Source organism: Chenopodium album, chromosome 13, assembly GCF_948465745.1.
Source record: "Chenopodium album chromosome 13, dcCheAlbu1.1, whole genome shotgun sequence".
In the NCBI taxonomy this organism is placed as follows: Eukaryota; Viridiplantae; Streptophyta; class Magnoliopsida; order Caryophyllales; family Amaranthaceae; genus Chenopodium; species Chenopodium album.
In genome coordinates, this window is record NC_137846.1 from 15,193,526 (window position 1) to 15,218,571 (window position 25,046).

A 25,046-nucleotide genomic window follows, 5' to 3' on the forward strand; every position below is an offset into this window, starting at 1 on the left:
ATTAGGATTGATAATTATAATTTTAAAGATGTTTTATTTTGAATAAAATATATTAATTATCACAAATCTGATTTTAAATCTACTTAGACGCGGAATTACCTTTTAACCCGGTTAATAAATGATTCCACGAACAAAAGCGCGTTGTACTTGTGAATCAGCGCGAGACGACAGAGTCGTCGCCTGGCGCTGCAATTGTCGCCTGGCGACGAGCTTGTCGTCTGGCGCTGACTCCTGTCGTTGGTGACAGGAGGTATTTTATTCCGAATATGATTTTCTTTGATCCCGTGCTATTTGTCCTTATAAATAGGGGTTGTATCTCCCCGTTTTTAATCATTCACAACCATCATCTCTCTCTATTCTCTCTCTAAAAGCTAGAAGCTTTCCTTCTCTCTCTATTCTTTTTCTAAACCTTCCCTTTTACAAAATTCCACATACATTAGCTTTAGACACACCTAGCCATGTTCGAGGTTGCTTTCACCCTAGACGTGAAAGTTTGATAATTTCTGAGTGTTTAGTCCCAAAGCTTATTACAATTCTTTGATTAGATTTACTCTTTTAATATTTTTCCTTGAAGTTACTAACGTGTGTATTTTGTTATTAGAAAGAGATACGAGGCATCAAAGTAATTACTTTAATTGCTTTATTGATCTATTGATATAGAAATCATGCTTAGATTATTTTGTTGATTCCTAGTATCATGTTAGGATGTTTTATTGCTTCCTAGTATCATGTTTAGGGTAATAACTAAAATTTCTAATATCATGTATGTTTATTATGATGCTTCCTATTTCTTTCCTAATATCATGTTAGGGCTAATTGATCTTTAATGTTTAGTGACATGATAGGGTTTGTTATTAATCTTGTTAGTATCATGCCTAGGATCTTGCTAATATTATTATGCTTTGAGATTGAGAACATTATTATGATTGTTATTATGTTGCTTGATATTATATATATTATTATTTTTATTGCTTGATCACACCTTTTATGCATGTTTAAAGGGAATTTGTACTTGTAATCACGCTTAATAAGATAATTAATAATCTTGTTTAGGTTAATATGATTATAATTAAAGTGATCGCCAATAATAGTTTTATTTGTGCATTAATATTCAACCAACATAGATTGAACAGGTTTAGGGTTAACCTATTGATTGTATGTTAGTCAGAAAGCGCACATGAATACAAGAAGAATAAAGTAGAGGCCTATTATTATGGCAAGTTCAATCTCTTTTAGGTTGGATTTGTACCTTCATCCCCGAACTTCCAGTCATGGTTCCAGACCTATTAGAGTTAGCGATTTCCTGGATCGTTAAGGGGTGTAACCTTCACCCTGTGAACGGTTTACAAGTTCCTAAAACTTGTTGGCGACTCTTTTACTCTAGCTTCCTTCCCTTGGGACGCTACCATGCTTAAGTGTATGATCACAGTGGGGCTCAAGTGTGGGATGCTTGAAATATTCCCTACAGTTTTTTGGCGACTCCACTGGGGAGGATTTCTATTTTAATTCCTAAAATTTATTTTGGCAATGATTTAGAATGAGTGGATGAGACTCGAAAAGTTCTAAGTATTTCATGTGCGTAATTTTGATTAACATTATTGGCATAAGCATAAAAAGGTTCGCATTGGAAAGACCATCCATAATGCGTCAAAAACATTGGATTTTTACACATAGGAATCTAGGGAAATATCTTTCACAACTAAAGTCGAAATAACGCTACGAAAATAAAAGAACAGAAAGCTAATGAGGCATGTAGGAATTATGACAGGCTCAAGTCGTATTCACCCAATCAAAAATAAAACCTAAATCTACTAACTATGTAGATAGGGAAGAAGGGTCGAACCACAGGGAAACAAGTCAATTTACTCCTAATTAATTAAATGCAATCTAAATTATCAAGTAACAAATTGTTGTAAAAAGGGTAATTAAATACTAAAAGGTAAGAGTAGGAAGGGAATAAAAAGGGTATAAATCAATGAAGGGAAAACCTAGGGCATAGGTTCACTAATAAACAATATTCCAGGGCAAATCATAATAAGCAATCATCAAGCATCAATTAATCAGATTATAAAGGGCTTTTGCTACGTATTATAATCACAGAGTTAATTTACCGGTATTAAATCTCATCTCTCGAATCTCGACTTAACCATTAATAATTTAGTCTGCCTATTGAAACTAAGTCTAAACATCAATTCTCATCTGTCGAATCTCGAATTAATATTGCTAAACTCATACAATTAAATCTGGCCAAACCTAATTGCATAGCATTAAATCAATCAATAGGAAATTAATCAAGCATTGATAATCAACAATCACAAATTACCCCTTCATATTATTTATTAGATGCCCATAAACCCTAGAAATGAAACTATTCAAACATAATTAAATCTAAACTAATCAAAACAATAAAGCAAGACATGATGAAAGGATTAAAGAAAATAACTAAAATTAAAAGAGAAGAAATTGTTACCAAAAGAAATCTGGATTAAGGAATGGAGTTAAGAACAAAGTTGAGAGAATTTCAGAGAGAGAAAATATTCTAAGTAGAGAGAGAAAATCTCAAAAAGAATGTAATCAAAATTACGTCCAAAAATCGTGCTTAAACATCCCTAAAACACATGCTAATTGAAAACTAACAATCTTGACAATCAGGTCCTCTAAAAAACACGCGCCGAATCGGGCGAAGGGCCGCCAGATCGGGCCCGCCTTTTTTATTTCGCCCTTCCTGACGCGCCGCGCCCGATCGAGCTTACGCTCACCCGATCGGGCGCGCCTTCTTGGTGCTGCTTCTTTGTGCGCGCCCGCCCGATCGGGCGCAAGCTTGCCCGATCGGGCCCGGCTTCTTCTTCTAGGCTTGGACTTCGATTGGGCTCGATTCTTCGGCCCAATCCGGATTTCCTCTTCGGGTCTTGAATACTCGATCCATATGCCCCGGTATCACATACCGAGCCCTTAATCACCGGCTCTAACCGGTCTTGGGCTTCAAAGATGGTCGTGTCCTTCTAATGCTCGTAGTTGCTTCGTGAAAAACCCGGAAAACGCTCCAAATGTGCAATTTCCTACAAAACTCAAGCAAAACTACAAAAACACTAGAAAACACAAATTAGTAATAAAAGTGGCTCTAAAGAGCCAAAAACACCACTAATTATGACCATGGGACGGGGGTAAAACACTATATAAATTGGACATATCAAACTCCCCCAAGCCAAACCTTTGCTTGTCCCTAAGCAAAGAGCTCATCAATGAACATATAAAACATGCTTCATCCCAAGTAAACAAAATCAAGCACAAACGATTCAAGGCAAATCTAATGAACATGCTTTAATATCAATCAATCTCATTCCTCTAATCATCCTTCCTCCCCAACAATTATCAAGTAGAGCAAACCACATGAGCATATAGAATTCAAGACTAGTTCTCACACACTCAAATCTCATTTATGTGGCGAGTAAAAGATGTACTCGATCACTCTCCAACCAACCCCTTTATAAGTGAACAATGCCCTCCCAACTCACACTCTCGTGTGTTTAAACAATGTACGCTCAACCTACTAATCGACTCGAAATATGTCAAATCATAACTTGCATTGATAAACAACACTTTCACATTCATACAACTCTTATGCACAAAGGTCGGAAGGTCTTTAAATCTTGTAATGTAAGGCTAGGGTAAAGGGTAGGATAAATTTAGGAAAATGTGAGAGTAAAGCCATGCTTAAGGGAGCCATATCCTACTAAAACCCAAGGTCAAAAACAAGTGATGACCAAACCTCTCCAATCACAACTTAACTCCACAAAAATTCACCAAACAATCATATACACAACACAATCCCAACACTTACATATTCACTCACAAAGTATGATAATATGAAATAGAGTGAATTAAAACAAACTTTGAACTACGTATTCTTTTTTTTTTCTTTTTTTTTTCTTGAGCAACCTTCAAATAGAACATTTGAACATTTGAAACAACTTTTTTTCTTTGCTCTTTTTTTTTTCTTTTTACCTCATATTGGAAATTTTCAACTTTGAAACACAAAACATCAATATTTTCCAATCAAAATATCAAAGAACAATCACTCTTCTTTTATTCCCACATTGTGCAAATGATATGCACACCACAACTCCCTCACCAACTAATAGCTCCCCCAAGCCAAGCTTGGGACTAGTAACCAATGGGGCTCATATAGGCTTGTAATGTGGCTAAATAAACAATAAAAAGGGCACAAGCAACAACATGGGTAACAAGAAGAGAACAAATGTATCTAATATCGTCTGACGGCTACCTAAGAGAACAAATGCCTTCGTCCTCCTCAATGTGCATAATATTGAGCCATATAAACATTACTAATAGTTGCAAACCAATACTTAAATTCCTTGACATACCATGAACTATCACACAATTCCTAACCAAATCAACTAGTCAAGCACTATATTCACAAATAGTTGGCAAAATTGACGCATGTTTAGGCATCCGAACAATTAAACTTCAAATCATGATCAACAAATTCACAAAGCTCATTATCATGTACCAAGAATCAAAACAATATTTTCCAAGTATGGGACACAGAGAAGCATGATTTACAATTCATTGGAACTTATTTTTGAATTTTTATATTTTTCAAATTTTTTTTTGTATTTTTTTTGATAAAGGAAAGTAATAAAAACTACACTAGAAAGCAATAAAACTATACTAGAAAAGCAATAAATAGAGAAAAGAGAGAAAGAGTTACCATATGTACAAGAAATCTCCCCCCAAGCCAAATCAAGCAATGCCCTCATTGACTTGGGAGGGTAGCTAGGAGAAGCTACTCCTCGTCATCATCCATCCTCTCGTAGCCTCCTCCATAACTCGAGCCGGCACCACCCTGGGTCGTTCCTGCACCACCGTACCCGAACCACCTGCAAAGTAGTTAGGGTCTACATTTCCCCCCATACCCCCAAAAGGAGCATCACCCCCATATCCATGGAATGAAGAGTAGTCCACGTAAGTACCAAAAGCTCCGGGGGTAGAATACCCTCCTTGGGGGTATTGGAACCAATCGGGAACTAATGCCTCGGGGGGGATAGCCCCTCGGCGTGCATAGTCATCATATATAGGGTATAAACCCCTCCCGAGGTTCCTCTCTACATGACCTACCCGCCTATACAAAGTGCCTAACCTAGAGTCTAGGTTATACACCATGCCCTCCACTCTCCCTTGCCCCCTCTCTGTGCGGTCAAGTTGGCTCCGAAAAGCCGAAAAGTCATAAGGGGCATGGGGGTCGATGTTATAATCGACGGAGGAGGTGGGCATGCCATAGGTGTAGGGTTGGGGTGGTGGTTGGTAGTGTGGTGAATGGTGTTGGGGGGAATGGTGGTGTTGTGGTAAAAGGTGAGGTTCTTGAACCTCGCCTTGACCTTTTATCTCGAAAGTGTATGAAGGCTTCCCTTTCTCAAATTTGGTCAAGGCGGGGTTGGGTAGTGTAAATGCTTGGTCTCTCTTACCCGATTCCCGGTGGACTATCCACCAAGTCTCACCGCCCATAGGTTGCACCCAGTTTAGGCCCCCTAAGTAAGCTAGGTCCATGAGGGTTGAACCCTCCACTTTCCTATGCCCGGTTGGGTTCCATCCTAGGTGTTTAACAGCAATATGGGTCACCAACCCCCCTAAGTAGATAGGCGCCCTAGACCTACCCCCCTCGGCCGCATTGGCCGCCCTTTGAAAATGTTGGGCTATCCTATGTGGTATGTTTAGTTTCTCAGCGTTAGGAATCATATAGGAAGCCAACAATTCAAGTTCATCCCTCCTAACGTTTGCCGGTTCATGCCTCCCAAAAATTGTGAGGCCGGCAAACCTTTGCCAAAACTTTGGGACAGGATGTTGAATCCACGTCCCTTTGGCGTGTTGGAGGTTAAGCAAACCCTCCCCGGTGAGTCTCTTGTAGACCACGGCAATGTGGTCTTGGGAGGGTTTAGTAGGTTTGCCCGATTTAAACTCAAATAATTTACCAAATTCTTTTAAAGTTAATCGCACATCATTGTTTAGCAATCGAAATTGTACATGAGTGATTAAAGCATTCATTTTAATAACATTGAAATTAGAAAGAAATTCTAATGTCAAATAATCATAGGTATGATGATGCATTTGGAAGAAACCACTCATTCCTATACCCTTAAACAATTTCTCTACGGGTTTATCAAGACCTAGCCTAGACAATGTAGGATGATGAACGAATCGAGTAGAGATTACCTGCCTCTGGATGAGGTTGAGCATTCTAGATCGTTGTTCTGTTGAGGTGATAACAACCTCCTTCCATCCCGGTATTTGAAGCTCCGGGTCGACCATCGGTTGTTGTTGCTTAGAACTTTCACCCCTTTGTTGCCTAGATCTCTTTGAAGCCATTTGTAGTGAAAATTTTGGGTATTGAAGCTTTCTCTCTCTAAGGGTTTTGAGAAATCTTGAGAGAAAGTGGTAGAAAGTTGGTGAAAAATGTAGAGGAAGGTGTGAGGATTAAGAATAAGTAAAAAAATTTGAGTTTTGATGGATGAATTTGAGGAGATTTTGAAAGGAAAGTGAGTTTGGAGGTTTGAAAATGGAGGTTTTAGAGAGAGAAAGTGTGAATGAAGAAGAAGAAGTAAGAAAGAAAAAGAAAAGAAAGGGGGAGAAAGGAGGTATAATGCTCGGAATTTAGGCGCGCCCGATCGGGCGAATTTAGGCTTGGCTGAAATGTGAAATGCGCGCCCGATTAGGCAACCTCCGCCCGATCGGGCGCGAACTCGAACTTTGGAATCGCCAAAATGCTCGCTCGATCGGGTGAGCCTCGCCCGATATTTCTTTTTGTGTCACTCGATTTCTCCAAAATTCCGCCCGATCGGGCGTATTTAGCTCGAATTCTGACCACTAGGTGCGCGCCCGATCGGGCCCGTACCCAATCTGAAGCTTCTCTTTTCTTCAAACTTTTTCTCTTGAAAACTCCTTACTTTATGATCTAAAACCTGTACAAAACACTTATGAAAGGTAAAATTTCATTCTCCTCACCTCTCTAAAAAAATAAAATAAAATAAAATAAAATAAAAACTAGTCTAGAAAGCAAGAAATACGGGTTGCCTCCCGCAAAGCGTTGGTTTATCTAGGTCCCGCATGACTCTCTTACCACATTGAAGCTCAAAATGAATCGGAACCGCTTAGGTGAAGTAATTCAACTGCACCAATCGTAGCCCCCTCATGATATAGCTTAAGTCTTTGGCCATTAACCTTGAACTCATTACCATGTTCATTGAAAACCTCCACAGATTCGAATTTATTAGCCCTTTTTACAGTAAAAGGACCCGACCACCTTCACCTCAACTTTCATGGGAATAGTTTAAGTCTAGAGTTAAACAACAACACTTTATCACCCTTTTTGAATTCTCTCGGAAGGATCATCTTGTCGTGCCATCTCTTTGTCTTCTCCTTGTAGACACGAGCACTATCATAGGCCGTCAACCTAAACTCATCGAGTTGGTTAAGTTGAAGTAACCTCTTTTCTCCGGCTAATTTTGCATCCAAATTGAGCTCCTTAATAGCCCAATATGCCTTGTATTCTAATTCGATCGGGAGATGACATGCTTTACCGTACACGAGTCTATATGGAGTAGTACCTAATGGGGTCTTAAACGCAGTTTTGTACGCCCAAAGGGTGTCATCCAACCTATCGCTCTAATCTTTCCTTGACTTTGCCACCACCTTCTCTAGAATGGCCTTGATCTCACGGTTAGAAACTTCAACTTGGCCACTAGTTTGGGGATGGTAGGCTAAACCTGTCCTATGGTAGACACCATACTTTTTGAGGAGGGTGTCTAACTTCCGCTCATGAAAGTGAGATCCTCCGTCACTGATTATAGCTCTAGGCACGCCAAATCTTGGAAAGATGGTCTTCTTAAAAAGTCTGTGGACCACCTTGGCATCATTAGTAGGAGTAGCGATGGCCTCAACCCACTTGGATACATAATCGACGGCGACAAGTATATAGCGGTTCCCTTTTGAAGAAGGGAACGATCCCATGTAATCAACACCCCAAACGTCAAAAATTTCAACTTCCAAAATTCCAGTTTGAGGCATCTCATGCCGCTGCGAGATGTTGCCAGTCCTCTGGCAAGAGTCACAAGCCTGCACAAAAGTGTTAGCATCCTTAAACATTGTAGGCCAATAAAAACCTGACTCATTAATCTTGGCCACCGTTTTAGTGGGGCCATGATGTCCTCCATATGGTGAGGTGTGGCAACTAGTAAGCACACCGTGGACTTCCCATTCGGGAACACACCTGCGAAATAATCCATCTGCACACTCACGAAACAAAAAAGGATCATCCCAAAAATAATGTTTAACATTAGAAAGGAATTTCTTTTTTTTTTGGTAGGACAAGTCATGAGGTAGAGTACCACCCACTAAATAATTAGCAAAGTCGGCATACCATGGGTGTTGCTCTACAACTGCATATAGATTGTCATCAGGGAAAGAATCATCTATAGAAAGAGAATCCTTACCCTGATCATACCTGATACGTGACAAGTGGTCTGCCACTACGTTCTCTGCTCCCTTTTTATCTTTTATTTCGATATTAAAATCTTGGAGCAAAAGAACCCAACGGAGTAGCCTTGGCTTTGATTCTGCCTTAGCTATCAAGTACTTCAACGCTGCATGGTCGGTAAAAACAATGACTTTAGAACCAACAAGATATGATCTAAATTTTTCTAAAGCATATATAACAGCAAGAAACTCCTTCTCCGTAGTGGCATAGTTGACTTAGGCTTCATCCAAAGTTTTGCTTGCATAATAAATAGCATGCAAAACTTTATCCTTTCGTTGTCCGAGCATGGCTCCTAGTGCGAAGTCACTTGCATCACACATGATCTCGAAAGGTAAATTCCAATCGGGAGCACATATGATGGGTGCCGATATCAAAGCTTGCTTAATCCTGTTAAAAGCCTCAAGACACTCGTCAGTAAAAATAAAAGGGGCATCCTTGAGTAAAAGCTGAGTCAGTGGTTTAGCAATTTTAGAAAAATCTTTGATAAAGCGACGATAAAACCCCGTATGACCCAAGAAACTTCTAACTCCCTTAACATTAACTGGGGGAGGTAATTGCTCAATCACTGAAATCTTAGCTTTGTCTACTTGTATGCCCTTGTCAGATACAATGTGACCTAGAACTACTCCCTCTGTCACCATAAAGTGACATTTCTCCCAGTTTAGAACTAAGTTTCATTCTTCACATCGTTTTAAAATTTTAGCGAGATTTATTAGACATGAATCAAATGAAGAACCATACACGCTAAAATCATCCATAAAGACTTCCATAATAGACTCTATGAAATCAGAAAAGATGCTCATCATACAACATTGAAAGGTAGCGGGGGCATTACATAAACCAAAGGGCATTCTACGATATGCAAAAGTGCCATAGGGGCATGTAAAGGTTGTCTTTTCCTGATCTTCAGGGTGAATCGGAATTTGGAAAAATCCCGAATACCCATCCAAATAGCAAAAGAACTTATGGTTAGCTAACCTCTCAAGCATTTGATCTATAAAAGGGAGGGGGAAATGGTCCTTTTTAGTGGAGATATTCAGTCTACGATAATCAATACACATACGCCACCCTGTTACAGTTCTAGTGGGTATTAATTCATTTTTTTCATTAGTGATCACAGTCATCCCACCTTTTTTTTGGCACTACCTGCACAGGACTTACCCACTTGGAGTCAGAAATAGGATAGATAATACCCGCATCAAGTAATTTCATAACCTCTTTCTTGACTACTTCCTGCATGTTAGGATTCAATCTTCTTTGGGGTTGAATGCAGGGCTTATAGTTATCCTCTAAATGTATCCTATGCATACAAAAATCAGGGCTAATACCCTTAAGATCATCAATACTGTACCCAATTTCTTTCTTATGGGTTTGAAGAACCCCTAGAAGTTGGGAAGTTTGTAGGTCATTAAGTGCAGTACTGATGATCACGGGGTATAGTTCCTATTCATCTAGAAAAATATATATTAAATGAGAAGGGAGAGGTTTTAGTTCAGGTTTCTTGACCTCTGCAGGTTTTGATTCCTGAACTAAATTTACTACCTTCATTGTCTCCTTGGGGTCTAACTCTTTTAAGGAAAGAGCTCTTTCAATATCCTGTACTTCATTACCCCAAACGCTTGCATTATCTGCAGATAAAGTCCCACAAAGAATTTCCTCCAGGGGATCCCTTGCAAGAACCTGTGGCAAGCTATCATCACAAATATCGTCCATTATATCAATTACATCAATATAACAACAATTTTCCTCTAGCATAGGCCCTTTCAAAACTTTTCCTAAATTAAAAGTAATATTATCATCACCAACAGAAAGGGTTAGTTTACCATTTTTCACATTAATAATGGCTCCTGTAGTATGGAGGAAAGGCCTACCTAATATAATGGGTATTTGTGTGTCCTCTGCCATGTCTAAAACAACAAAATCAACAGGAATAAAAAATTTACTAACTCTGACAAGGACATCCTCTAAAATACCTAGGGGGTATTTTACAGAACGATCTGCCATTTGCAAAGTGATATTAGTAACTTTTAATTCTCCCATATTAAGTTTAGCACAGACAGACGATGGCATAACACTAGCACTGGCACCCAAATCACACAAAGCTTTATCAATAAAAACATTCCTTATATGACAAGGGATAGAAAAACTACCGGGATCCTTTAATTTAGGAGGGGATTTATTTTGCAATAAAGCGCTACACTCCTCTGTAAAAGCTACAGTTTCTACCTCATTAAAGGCCCTTTTCCTAGTCAGAATGTCTTTCATAAATTTAGCATATGCAGGAACCTGAGTGATTAAATAAGTGAAAGGAACTGTTACCTGCAAGTTTTTCACTACCTCCAAAAACTTACCGAATTGTTTATCAAACTTACTCTTCAATTGTCTATTATGGGAATGGTAGTTTGATAACTGGGCTCTGCACATCTCCTCCCTTATCCTGGGATTTACCCTGCAAAGAAACATTAGAAGGGTTAGTATCTTTTTGTAGCCCTGCAGGGTTAGCAGGATTAGCGTTTGGTATAGAGGAATCTGGATCAGGTACAGGTCCATCTTCCTTTGGCATGGGAGGTCCATCATAATGTGAACCACTCCTTAGAGTGATTGCATTGGCTTGATCTGTGGGATGGATTGGTTGCGATGGTAGAGCTCCCTGCTGACGGGTTTGTAGGGTAGATGAAAGTTGCGCAATTTGATTATCCATGATTTTATTATGAGCTAAAATTGAATCAATTTGTGCATCCCTACTCTCCATATGCTTTTGTATGTTGGTAAGAATTGCTCTAATTTCTGTCATAGCAGGGTCAGAAGATGATGAGGGTTGTGCTTGGTTTTTCTGGCCAGAATTAGGATGGTAATATTTCTACTGTGGTGGAGGTTGCTGTTGTGGTTGTTGTGAAGGTGGAGGGTTTTGTACATTGGTACTCCGGTAAGAGAGATATGGATGGTTCCGGTAACCAGGATTATAAGAGTTGGAATATGGGTTATTTTGCCTATAGGTTTGGAAGGCATTAACTTGTTCCATGGAACTCCTACAATCTTGCTCCCAATGCCCTACAATTTCACAATTTTCACAAAAAGCTTCATTGTTAGTAACAGCAGAAACATTAGCTACAGAGTTAGGAGTAATAGTAAGGTTATCTAATTTTTGACAAATAGACGTTAATTGAGCTTGCAAAAAGGATACGGAATCGACATTATGTTTTCCTTTATTTGCAAACCCTCTCGGATTCCTGTATTGGGAATTGTGTATTGCCATATCTTCAATAACCTGTCCTGCATCGTCCACATTTAAATTCATGAATCTCCCACTAGCTGCAGAATCTAGAACCGATCTAGATGAATTTCCAAGTCCATTGTAGAAAGCTTGGATCAATTGCCACTGTGCTAGATTGTGGTGGGGGCATTCTCTCTGTAGGTCCTTGAACCTCTCCCAAGCCTCATATAGCGTTTCATCGGCCTCTTGAGCGAAGTTCTGAATAACACTCCTTAGTACCGCTATTCTCTCTGCAGGATAATATTTATTATAGAAATTCAAAGCAAGAGTTTCCCAGTCAGTAATACTAAGTGCAGTTCTATTCAAACCATTAAACCATAATTTAGCTTTGCCACATAATGAAAAGGGAAAAAGAATCTCCCTGATTTGGTCCTGCGTGACCCCGGCTTGTCTAATGGTGTTACAATACTGTTAGAAATCTGCAATGTGAAGATTAGGATCTTCACCCTTAGCTCCACTAAATTGCTTCCTCTCTATCATAGTGATAAATTGGGGCTTGATCTCAAATTGAACTCCATCAAGAGCCGGAGTGGGAGTAAGGTGCGGGAAATCTGTGAGCTTCGGCTGCGAGTAGTCACTGAGCTTCTTTTGGGCCGTCATCTCTGATTCTGAATCTGAAGGAATTTCTGCGTCGCTAGAATCAGAGGGAGGGTCTCTTCGATTGTTGTGTTCCTCAGAACTCGCCAGAATTTGTCTATAAAGTTCCTTTGCCTATGAAATGAGCGCTCGATCTCAGGATCAAATGGAACGTAACCTGATCTGGAACACCTGTGCATAAACAAGGAACTAAAAGACAAATATGAGAATTGCCTCAAAGAACTAATGTTCTCTAAGACAAGAAGGGATAATCTAGACTACAAAAATAATCAGAAAATAAAAATAAGACCGTTTCCCCGGCAACGGCGCCAAAATTTGACAGGCTCAAGTCGTATTCTCCCAATCAAAAATAAAACCTAAATCCACTAACTATGTAGATAGGGAAGAAGGGTCGAACCACAGGGAAACAAGTCAATTTACTCCTAATAAATTAAATGCAATCTAAATTATCAAGTAACAAATTGTTGTAAAAAGGGTAATTAAATACTAAAAGGTAAGAGTAGGAAGGGAATAAAAAGGGCATAAATCAATGAAGGGAAAACATAGGGCATAGATTCACTAATAAACAATATTCCAGGGCAAATCATAATAAGCAATCATCAAGCATCAATTAATCAGATTATAAAGGGCTTTCGCTACGTATTATAATCACAGAGTTAATTTACCGGAATTAAATCTCATCTCTCGAATCTCGACTTAACCATTTATAAATTAGTCTGCCTATTGGAACTAAGCCTAAACATCAATTCTCAGCTGTCGAATCTCGAATTAATATTGCTAAACTCATATAATTAAATCTGGCCAAACCTAATTGCATAGCATTAAATCAATCAATAGGAAATCAATCAAGCATTGATAATCAACAATCACAAATTACCCCTTCATATTATTTATTAGATCCCCATAAACCCTAGAAATGAAACTACTCAAATATAATTAAATCTAAACTAATCAAAACAATAAAGCAAGACATGATGAAAGGATTAAAGAAAATAACTAAAATTAAAAGAGAAGAAATTGTTACCAAAAGAAATCTGGATTAAGGAATGGAGTTAAGAACAAAGTTGAGAAAATTTTAGAGAGAGAAAATATTCTAAGTAGAGAGAGAAAATCTCAAAAAGAATGTAATCAAAATTACGTCCAAAAATCGTGCTTAAACATCCCTAAAACACATCCTAATTGAAAACTAACAATCTCGACAATCAGGTCCTCTAAAAAACACGCGCCCGATTGGGCGAAGGGCCGCCCGATCGGGCCCGCCTTTTTTATTTCGCCCTTCGTGACGCGCCGAGCCCGATCGAGCTTACGCTCACCCGATCGGGCGCGCCTTCTTGGTGCTGCTTCTTTGTGCGCCCCCCCCCCCCCCCCCCCCCGATCGGGCGCAAGCTTGCCCTATCGGGCCCGGCTTCTTCTTCGAGGCTTGGACTTCGATTGGGCTCGATTCTTCGGCCCAATCCGGATTTCCTCTTCGGGTCTTGAATACTCGATCCATATGCCCCGGTATCACATACCGAGCCCTTAATCACCGGCTCTAACTGTTCCTGGGCTTCAAAGACGGTCGTGTCCTCCTAATGCTCGTAGTTGCTTCGTGAAAAACCCGGAAAACGCTCCAAATGTGCAATTTCCTACAAAACTCAAGCAAAACTACAAAAACACTAGAAAACACAAATTAGTAATAAAAGTGGCTCTAAAGAGCCAAAAACACCACTAATTATGACCATGGGACGGGGGTAAAACACTATATAAATTGGACATATCAAACTAGCGCTGAGAAAACAGCCTCAGCGCCAAACGATGGCGCTGTCGCCTGGCGATAGTCTTGTCGTCTAGCGACGACGCTATTTTCTCGCGCCAAATTTTTCCAATACCGAGCCAGAAATCTGCCTTCTTGTTTCGACTAGTTTTCTAGTACTGTTTGCTCGGTTTTACTTCCTAATTGAGTTTTTCCCTTTTTTCTAAAACCCATATGTGTTCTACATATGGCCATAACCCTCTAGGAATTCACGCTCCTTCTACCCAATCAAACGCTCCTGGCAACGACGAAAGGTACATCCGAGTTTGTTGAATTCACCAAACCATGGAAGCGAGTTTAACTCGCGAGGTCCCATCCACTCGCACCAACCCTTCCAAAGGTAAGGCTTCCGCGCGGTGCATCCGGACTCATAACCATGGACCCTCTTTGACTAACTCATATCCTGAACTTTAGAGAACTAAAGCCATGGTTAGGTTGCAAACTCATTACATCATATTGTGACTATATGACTACTTGTGCATTATTTGTTGTGCATATTTTATATATGTGATTCCCCTAACCGTTTGTTTGACTTGTGAATGAGTTAAATAAATTAATTAATGACTAAAGGACTTTGCTAATTTAATTAATTAATTAAATAATGATTAAAGTCTAAATAATTGATCAAACTTGACTTAGTACGACTTTTAGGCTTGTCCCTTTTAAGCAAAATACTGGAAATAGTCCCAGATCGACGTTCCAATAATGGCGTAGAGATTAGTACTGTGGCGCCACGCGCTAGAGATTAGCGCCAGGCGACGATCTTGTCGTCTGGCACTGACCCTTAGCGTCTGGCGATAGTTCTGTTGTCTGATTATAGCCTGTATTTTTGCTTGAGTCTTCACGATAAATCAGCCTAATCAATTTGCTAAAACGGTTTAGTCGGTTCATTAATGGTTGTAATCATGTTCAGTCCTTAATTGAGTCTAGGCACATAGTCCCATGGTCTCACACAACAGTCAAAGTATGTCACTCACATTCACCATTAAAGTACACACATAATATGTCACATTTTGACCATGTCTAGAGAGTCTCGTATGCGCGTATTTTCCATCATTTGAGTTGGGGGTCCACTTTGTTCCAAAATTCTTCTATATATTCCCATCTATATCATTTTTTTTCGGTCTCTACATACTTTTTCCATACCTATCATATTCCCCTTTCTTCCATGATCTCTTCCCATCTATTGCATGTTGAATAGAGCTTGAGTCAAAAATGAAAAACTTATCCCTAACTTCCCTTTCCGAAGCGCTTGATTGAAGAGACAAGAGTGTTTAACCAAGACAACACTTTTTTTTTGTATCACTCTTTGATAGAAGAAAAAAGGTCGTAATAATGGCTAGTGAAGAAGAAATTTTCTTAAGTAATACCGAGGAAAACTCGTCAAGTTTGGGAGAGGAAATTCATGAACTACGCAATACTATTGTCATGCTTATGGGTGCAATAGAAGGACTAGCAAACTGGATAATGGTTATCGAACAAGGTTCTCATTGTCAAAACCGAAAGGACAAAAAGGAGGATCATTATTTTTCCTTTTCCTCCCGTCAAAGCTTTAATGAAAAACTCAATGATCCTAAGCCGCTGGCAAAACGGACCATTGATGAGTATACACTAATAGGAATGACTTATAGCGAAGCTTTCAACTAACTCTAGGGCCAAGGTCTCATTCACCCTATTGGTCCAATTCCAGATCTAGTACCTGAGAGATGATCTTCCAATTGGGACCCAAAATCATATTGCCAATATCATAGAGGCCATGGTCACACCACCGAAGAATGTTTCGCCCTCAAGGATCGCGTTCAAGACCTCATTGATTCAAATCTCCTTCATGTTCCTCCGAGCAACAAGAAGGCCAAGATTAGTAGCAATAACAACAGTGGCTGGAAAGGAAAGAGGAACAACCGTCCTTCCTCTTTCGAAAACACCTACTCTAGTAACAATGCTGCTACCTTTGACCTTAATGAAGTCTTAGCCATGGATAATCAAGGACCTAGAAAGCAACTAAAAAAGAATTTTGCTCCTATTGGGATTAGCTATGATATTGCTTTCGATCGACTCCATGCCAAGGGACTCATTACTCCCATTGGACCTATTCAAGATCCCCCACCTGAGAAGAGACTGCCTAGTTGGGACCCAAACGTACACTGCAAGTACCATCAAGGTAGGGATCATACTACTGAGAGCTGTTGGAAGCTAAAGGAGGTCATCCAATATCTAATTGATAATAACAAGCTTCCCACACCTCTAAATGGCAAGAAGACTGAGTGATAATAAAATAAAGACACGAGGCGAGCTTCAACGACAAGATTTCGTGACATTTTTTTCTATTTCTTTTTTTCATCCTTTTCCCAATAAGTCTAGCATAGGCACCTTTTATTTTCCTTAGATCTTATTTGTAGGGTTTTCCTTTTTACCTTTTAATAAAATGAGCATTTCTTTTCTTGCATATGATCATTTCATTACATTGCATTTAATAAAATAAAAAAAATAAAAAAAAAAGTTATGTCGAACTAAGCACAGGGTATACCAATGATTTGAGGCACCCCTTGTATCCACATCATATCACCCTTCACCCTTCAAATATGCAATCCTTTCTTGATAAACCACTTTGAGCCTCGTCTAATGATAGACCTTTCTTTCTTCGACCCACATCTACCTAACCTTGGGATGGGATGGTGTGCAATTTATGCAATTTTTAAAGAACAAAAGCTTAAGTAATTTCAAAAAATTAAAATAAGCAAAAATGATAAAAGTGTACAAAAGGGCAAGTGTTCCAATGCCTTTGATATGAATATATCTTTCATAAGAACACGTCTCAGATTGCGTCTCTTATCGAGTGCTCGGTACCGTGCCTGAGAAACATGAATGCCAAGTGAGTGATAGACCGCATGATCGGGATTGCCCACACTTATCAAAATAAAAAAAAAAGAGAGAGAGTTAAAGAAGTGAGGAAACCTCAAGCATAAAAATATAAAGATTTCAAATGCAAGATTGTACAACTTAGGGGCTTATCTAGGGTCTTGAGCCTTCATTCCCCTTCTTCTTCAACCTTTAGCCTAACCACATTACAACCCTTAAAAGACCTCTTTGAGGTATACACACACTTGTGCGAGGTTCGACTAGGGCTACGTTCGGCCTGATTCCTAACGGATACGTAGGCAACCTCACATTGAGGTGCGGTCGTAATAAAAGTGCATTCATATTTACATTCATAATTAATCATATCAAGGAATTTCCAATGCTCATCTCTTTCCGTTTAGCTTACCTAGCCTAAGAGTCACCATCATTTGACTCTTCTTGAAATAATATCTTTCCATACATTTAGCCTTTGCAGCCTAACTTTAGTGTCACTTTCACACACGTCATAGATACATGCCGAAATAATACTTCCCTTAGGAACCTTTTGTCACGAAATCTTGACATAACATGGAAGCATACCTTGTCATCGTTGCATCACGAAGTATGAAGTGCTTAGCCTCCGTGCCTAAGTTACGTAAATACTTTCATCCAAAATTAACAATGGAGATAGCCTAGGATGTTACAATCTTCACACCCTAAGATACGACATCGACACATACATTTGTTAAAGCTCATTCAACATGCACCTTCAAAAACTTTACTCCTGTCTTTTTGCGTCTTTCTTTTTCGGGAGATAGTCGGTACACTCCACAAAAATGACGGAATTTTTTGTTTTTCTGCGTTTTCGAGTCGAATGCACACATAAGTCATTTACATATCAAGTCTCATGAGTCGACACCTTGCACACACGAGTCACACGAAGTGAGTCATCATTAAGTCAAGTTTACACCTTGAGTCATGTCAAGCCATGTATGTCAAAACGCTTTGAGTCGAGTCATGACAAGTCATATATGTTAAAAATACATTGAGTATTATGCAATGAATCAAACAACACTAAGCCTTAGGTTAACCCTAAAATAAAAATGATGAGAAAAGTCCTATAGTCCAAAATACAAATGCAGGTACAAAAGATTTGAAGCAAAAGAACGCAAATGGCTTAACAAATCAATTAGAGTCGGCCTGATCGCAATTAGATTGACGGTCAGCCTGATTGATTGAGCACTTCCAGATTTTGATCAAGCACCTCGTTTGAAATGGATTTTCGACAGAGTTTCAAGGCATAGGAAGCTATCACTTCCAAAGAGCAAGCAAGCAAGGATGTTCCCGGATTTTTCGAAAAACCGCGAATATAAACGCATGAAATTCTTCCAAGATAAGAGGAGTTTGAACAAAACTTACATGGATTGGTAAATTAGAGATAAAGAGCTTTAATTTGCAAAATATTTGAGCGGATTTGGTTGAAAGGAAACGACCAAGTTGAAGGTTTAGAGCGAAACCGAGCAACGAACAACAGAAGCAGCGGAAATGGAGAAGAAAGGAGTTTTTAGTTCAAAAACTTGACTCTGTCGCCAAACGACAAGATTGTCGTCAGGCGCTGACCATCATCGCCTGGCGACAGAGCGAAAGTCTGGCGACAACGTGTTTCGGCGTGCGCTGGTGCGGCGATAGGATTTATGGCCTCATAAATGACTATGTGGACCTTATGCAGCAATTTCGGGCTCCTTGGTACGCTAATTAGCCCCTATAAGCAATTTGACATGATTAAGTAATCGGCTCGATTACAATCACAGTAGGTGATCGACCTAATAAAAGATCGTCTCACTTAGCTTAAAGCGCCTAAACATTGGCTCATCGCAAGCACCGACGTAATGGTTCACAAGCAGCAAAATGCGCCGACGTACTGGTACCGCGGTAATTTCAGCAAATATCACAGTAGCAAAGTTCAAGCGAGCTTTGAGGATCAACAAGCGTTGGTCTTTAGTAATTTTCTTCGAAATATTATCACAACAACTGAAGATGGCTGGAAGCGGAGTTGTCTTCGACGGCATTCCCTAGCTTGCGGAGGGTTGTCACAAACAACTGAGGGTGGCTTCAAGCGGAGTTATCTTCGACGGCATTCCCTAGGATGTGGAAGGTTGTCAGACAATAGAGGATGGCTTCAACCGAAGTTATCTTCGACGACGTTCCCTAGGATATGGAAGGTTGTCAGAAAATAGGAGGTGATTTCAAGCGAAGTTATCTTCGATCATGTTCCCTAGGATGTGGAAGATGGTCATAAAACAGCGAAAATTGAAGGCAGCTGCAAGCGTGGTATTCTTCAAGCGGTATCCCCTAGCTTGAGGAAGATCGTAAACAAAATCGGTTACTCCAGAGACGTGTGCTTGACGGTGCAAGATACGCGTTTCTTAACTCTTTTATCTTTTTAACTAACGCTAGTTTGCAGGTATCGGCGTTGCAAGAATGATTTAGGATCGCAAAACTTTCTGAATCAATCTCCGTCCCTATCGCTTCTTTGACTTTTGTTTTCGAAACTTGCGTTTCTCCAAACTCAGTCAAAGTGGGGGCTTCTGTAGACACCCAAATGTGTCTCCCCAAAACCAAACCCAGTGATGAATACCTTTCACGTTATTTAATTATCGAACAAGGTGAAAGTGTGAAAAGTCTAGTGATGAGGCTGTTTTTATTAAAATGCTTCTCTTTCTGTTTTCAAAAATAAATATTTCTTTTCTAACTCTATTTATAAAAATAGCCAATCCAATTTGGTTTGGTCCATGATAAGGGTCCAATAATAGTGTAGTTGGATTGGGCTTGCAAAGATCTTTCCAACGATATATTATAAGCTCAATTCCGATGAATTATGAGGAAATTATGGATTAAATTAAATTAGGCCCAATGATTTTACATGTGGCCCAATGATCTAGAGAATGGCCTATTAATTATTATTCGTAAAGTGATTAGGATTGATTTTAATCTTCTAGAAAGTTATTTTTAATTCTAATAAGATTAGGATTGATAATTATATTTTTAAAGATGTTTTATTTTGAATAAAATATATTATTTATCACAAATCTGATTTTAAATCTACTTAGACACAGAATTACCTGTTAACCCGGTTAAAAGATGATTCCGCGTACAAAAGCGCGTTGTACTTATGAATCAGCGCAAGACGACAGAGTCGTCGCCTGGTGCTGACAGCTGTCGCCTGGCGACGAGCTTGTTGTCTTGTGCTAACTCCTATCGTTGGCGACAGGAGGTATTTTATTCCGAACATGATTTTCTTTGATCCCGTTCTATTTTTCCTATAAATAGGGGTCGTATCTCCCCGTTTTTAATCATTCACAACCATCATCTCTCTCTATTCTCTCTCTAAAAGCTAGAAGCTTTCCTTCTCTCTCTATTCTTTTTCTAAACCTTCCCTTTTACAAAATTCCACATACATTAGCTCTAGACACACCTAGCCAAGTTCGAGGTTGCCTTCGCCCTAGACGTGAAAGTTTGATAATTTATGCGGGTTTGGTCCCAAACCGTATTACAATTCTTTGATTAGATTTACTGTTTTAATATTTTTCCTTGAAGTTACTAACGTGTGTATTTTTTTATTAGAAAGAGATACGAGGCATCAAAGTAAGTACTTTAATTGCTTTATTGATCTTTTGATATAGAAATCATGCTTAGATTATTTTGTTGATTCCTAGTATCATGTTAGGATGTTTTATTGCTTCCTAGTTTCATGTTTAGGGTAATAACTAAAATTTCTAATATCATGTATGTTTATTATGATGCTTCCTATTTCTTTCCTAATATCATGTTAGTGTCATGTTAGGGCTAATTGATCTTTAATGTTTAGTGACATGATAGGGTTTGTTATTAATCTTGTTAGTATCATGCCTAGGATCTTGCTAATATTATTATGCTTTGAGACTAAGAATATTATTATGATTAATATTATGTTGCTTGATATTATATATATTATTATTTTTATTGCTTGATCACACCTTTTATGCATGTTTAAAGGGAATTTGTACTTGTAATCACGCTTAATAAGATTAATAATGATCTTGTTTAGGTTAATATGATTATAATTCAAGTGATAGCCAATAATAGTTTTATTTGTGCATTAATATTCAACCAACATAGATTAAACAGGTTTAGGGTTAACCTATTGATTGCATGTTAGTCAGAAAGCGCACATGAATACAAGAAAAATAAAGTAGAGGCTTATTATTAGGGCAAGTTCAATCTCTTTTAGGTTGGATTTGTACCTTCATCCCCGAACTTCCAGTCATGGTTCCAGACCTATTGGAGTTAGCGATCTCCTAGATCGTTAAGGGGTGTAACCTTCACCCTGTGAACGGTTTACAAGTTCCTAAAACTTGTTGGCGACTCTTTTACTCTAGCTTCCTTCCCTTTGGACGCCACCATGCTTAAGTGTATGATCATAGTGGGGCTCAAGTGTGGGATGGCTTGAAATATTCCCTACACAAGGTTTGAACATTTCTTGACTCGTACCCTGAAGTGACCCAATCTGAGATGACTCATGACCCTACCCTAATTGACAGGTCTACGTAGTTATAAAATTCTATTAGATTGTGAAATATATTATTTAATTGATTAGCATATATTATAAATGTATGTTTTACGGTTTGAACTACTTCCTTCGCTCCAAAAAATATTATGATATAAACAAATAAATTTATATGATAATTTTTTAGAATTATAATCTAATAATTTTTTTAATATAATTATAATTCAATGTGTACATCTATAAAAGTTGTATTTTATCGAAAATAAAACTCTAAACTAACAATTTTATCCTAAAATTCTATCCAAATAGAATTCTAAACTAATTTTTTTATCTTATTAATTTTATTTAAATTTATTTAACGTGGCGCGACACTTGGCAAAAAGTTAGAATGGCAAGTGTCGCTATCTCGTGGCCTGATATTAGTTATATGATATTATACATCAATTTTGCTATTAAGGTTGAGAGCTAAGTGAAGGAGTTCTGTCTTTGATAAGTGCAATTACTAGATATATCAAGGATCACAATTATGGAGATAATTAGTTCATTCTATAGGGTCGTCAATGTTTGGTGCTAGATATAACAATTGATCTTTGGGCTAGTTAAATAGTCCAAAGCCTTATAGAATGGATCCTATGAGGTCACACACAAGAGTATTGGGTCAAACAAGTTAGAGACCCATTATTGGGCCTCATGAATTTATGACATGCCACATTGATTGTTGGGCTAGGATGGTTTGATGAGCTTAGAATGTTTTGGGCTTGACATGGATTTATTTAGAGATGTGATATATAAATATAATTCATGCCTAGGGTTGTATGACATAACAATTAACAGTTAATTGTGAACCAAGCAACAAACTCCCAAAACCCTAATTCTCTCTCTCTCTCTACTCGACCCTCTCTCTCTCCTCCCTGTCCATACAGCCCCCCCTCCTTGGGTGGCACGTGTGGTGGTTGTTTGGGTGGTTCGTGGTGTGCTCGTGACTCACATCTCCGTCAAAGGTTGATTGAAGTGTTTGATCACAACTAACTAGCATTAGTGGAGGTTTGATCCGTGCTCGTGGACTTAGTAGAGGAATCACACGTGGGGTTCTTATTCTCCTTATTGTTCTTGCTCGATCATACGTGGAATCACGCTACAAAGGTATTCATTCTAATTCTTTATGTGTTATTCATGATCTTGGGATTAGGTGCTATACGAATGTGATTCATGTTTCCGTAATACGTACCTATAAACTCCAACACTAAGCCTATTACAATAGTCGACCACCTTCTCGACAGCCAACCCTCCTTTAGCATTTATCTAACTATCAAAGAGTTTGCACACCTTAAAGATCCGCAAGCTTCCGCGATATGACAGCCAACAAGGATGTGATGAAATTGTCTCCCACAAGCTCTAAGAATATTAAATAAAGAAAAAGTTAGAAAGAAAGTGGAAAATCCTTAGATGTACAAGGTATGGGGGCCACGTATAAAAAATAAAAGGCATAGCTCTCGGCACTCTAAAATAGATGAGCCTAGCCCTCTGACTTCTCAAATATAAAAAGTAAGCACCCCCCTTGGTATTTCTTTTACAAAAGAAATGACAAAAGAATAGTTCTTTTGAAGTTGAAAATTAAAAAGAAAAGAATTATTCTTTCTTTTTTCAAAGCCAATATCTCGACAATTATCAACAAGTAAGATGGGCTCATTGTGTCAAAAAGATGGGCTCATTATGTCATTTGGGCCCAAGTATAGTTATTCATGCTTAGCTACAAGCTTGTACTTCGTAGAATTAAAATTAATACAGGGTATCAACTCTCTCTGCAAAGCCTAGCCGAATATCAAGACAAGCCATGCCCTGAGCAATATACACAGGGCTCAGTCTGAAGAAAATATTTCAAAAAGAAGAAAAGCTCTCAATTGTTTATTGTTTAGGCAAATCTTAGTAAGGTCATCTAGGAATTTGCTTAAGGGTTTAGGGGGTAATAACAATCAAGCCACAAATAAATACAATAACCAAGAGCAATAATAAAGCATTAAGTAAACAATTATATTGAAGAAGATTAAGTTTAGAGATACAATACTGAGAAAGGACAGGCTTCCTTGTTCAGCAAGGACACAGTCTCGAGAGAATAAGTAGAATAATCCGTTTATATTGATGTATGAGTGTGCGTACATGAGTATTATAATGTCTAATTATGCTATTTATACCTAGGAATAGCTAGGGTTACAAAGATAACAGAATATATTCAAACGAGGGAGATCTTCTTGATTTTATTCTCTTTTCCTTGTTCATCAGGTTTATTCTTGGCAAGTATCTTCTTAATTGATTTTCTGAGCTTCTTTGCTATACATGTATCAATCAGGCCGCTGCTTGCTTCTTGATGTATTTTTGAGTGTTTGGTTGTACCCTAGGTTTATTTGGTTGCTTGGTAACACGGGCCCAACAATTGCCCCTAATTTTTATGCTCAAGCATTGAGGATGAAAATTACCTAAAGGGAGCCGTTGGAGAATTTTCAAATTTTGGAAATTATCTCAACGGTTAACAAAAATAGGGAATGTGGTGACGGTTTTAAGGCAAGTGCTTTGATAACTGTGAAGGGCGGTTTATTTCTCTTGCTAAATTTATTGGGTTTGCAGGTTCGTATCAAATCAGTTTACTCTTTGTCTCAATTTTGACTTTTCTTTAGGTATTTTCTCTATCTTCTCTGTTCTTCTCTGTCTTTTTCATTTTTGCTTCCTTTGTGTTTTGCGATGGGTGACACTGTGAAAGTGGTGTTTGCTGGGGCTGATGAGGGTGTGACAAAGCCGACTCTTGTTGCACAAAACGTTTTCCCTACTAAGGATGTCTATCCTTCTCATATGACAAAGGAGGATGTTCAAAGAATCACCACTGTTGCGCAATTCCCTGATGGTGTGGTGGTGAAGATCCCATCTTCTAAGGAGAGGGCGGACTGGACTGCCCCTAGTTGGGTGTGTTTCTTTGAGTACCCTTTCGTAATTGGGCATACCTTTCCTTTTTCTTCTCTTGTTCGTCAATTTCTGTCTAAGGTTAGGGTTTTGCCCTGTCAGTTTTTGCCCCAAACTTGGAGAGTTTTGCGAATTCTTGATTTGCTGAGTGCGAAATTAGATATAGAGTTGGATGTAAGAGATTTGTGCTATCCTTACACAATTAGGACTAGTGGTAAAGGTCGGGTTGGGCTTCGTTTGAAGGATGGTGTTGATCCTTTGGTGACGGACTTGGAGAAAGCGTTTGATAAGAAGTGGTATCACAAGTTTTTCTTTGTGAGGATTGATTCATTGGGTGATGACAATGATTTCTTGATTGACACTGTTGAGGCCGAAGGTATTTATTTTCTTATTTTCTTTGTGTTGCTTTCCTTCTTTGTTGATTTGGGCTTATTTGCTTGATGGTTGCAGTGAGCAAGTTGAAGCAACGTTCTCAGTCTAAGTCCTTGATTGACAA

At 38.7% G+C, this 25,046-nt stretch overlaps 1 non-coding gene across 1 annotated transcript; it reads left to right on the top strand.

Moving 5' to 3' along the window:
- The first annotated feature begins 11,937 nt into the window (after positions 1 to 11,937).
- Positions 11,938 to 12,044, top strand: LOC145577277 (small nucleolar RNA R71). Its single transcript, XR_014098729.1, has one exon. It is a non-coding gene; the product is annotated as a small nucleolar RNA R71 (small nucleolar RNA).
- Positions 12,045 to 25,046: the final 13,002 nt, after the last annotated feature.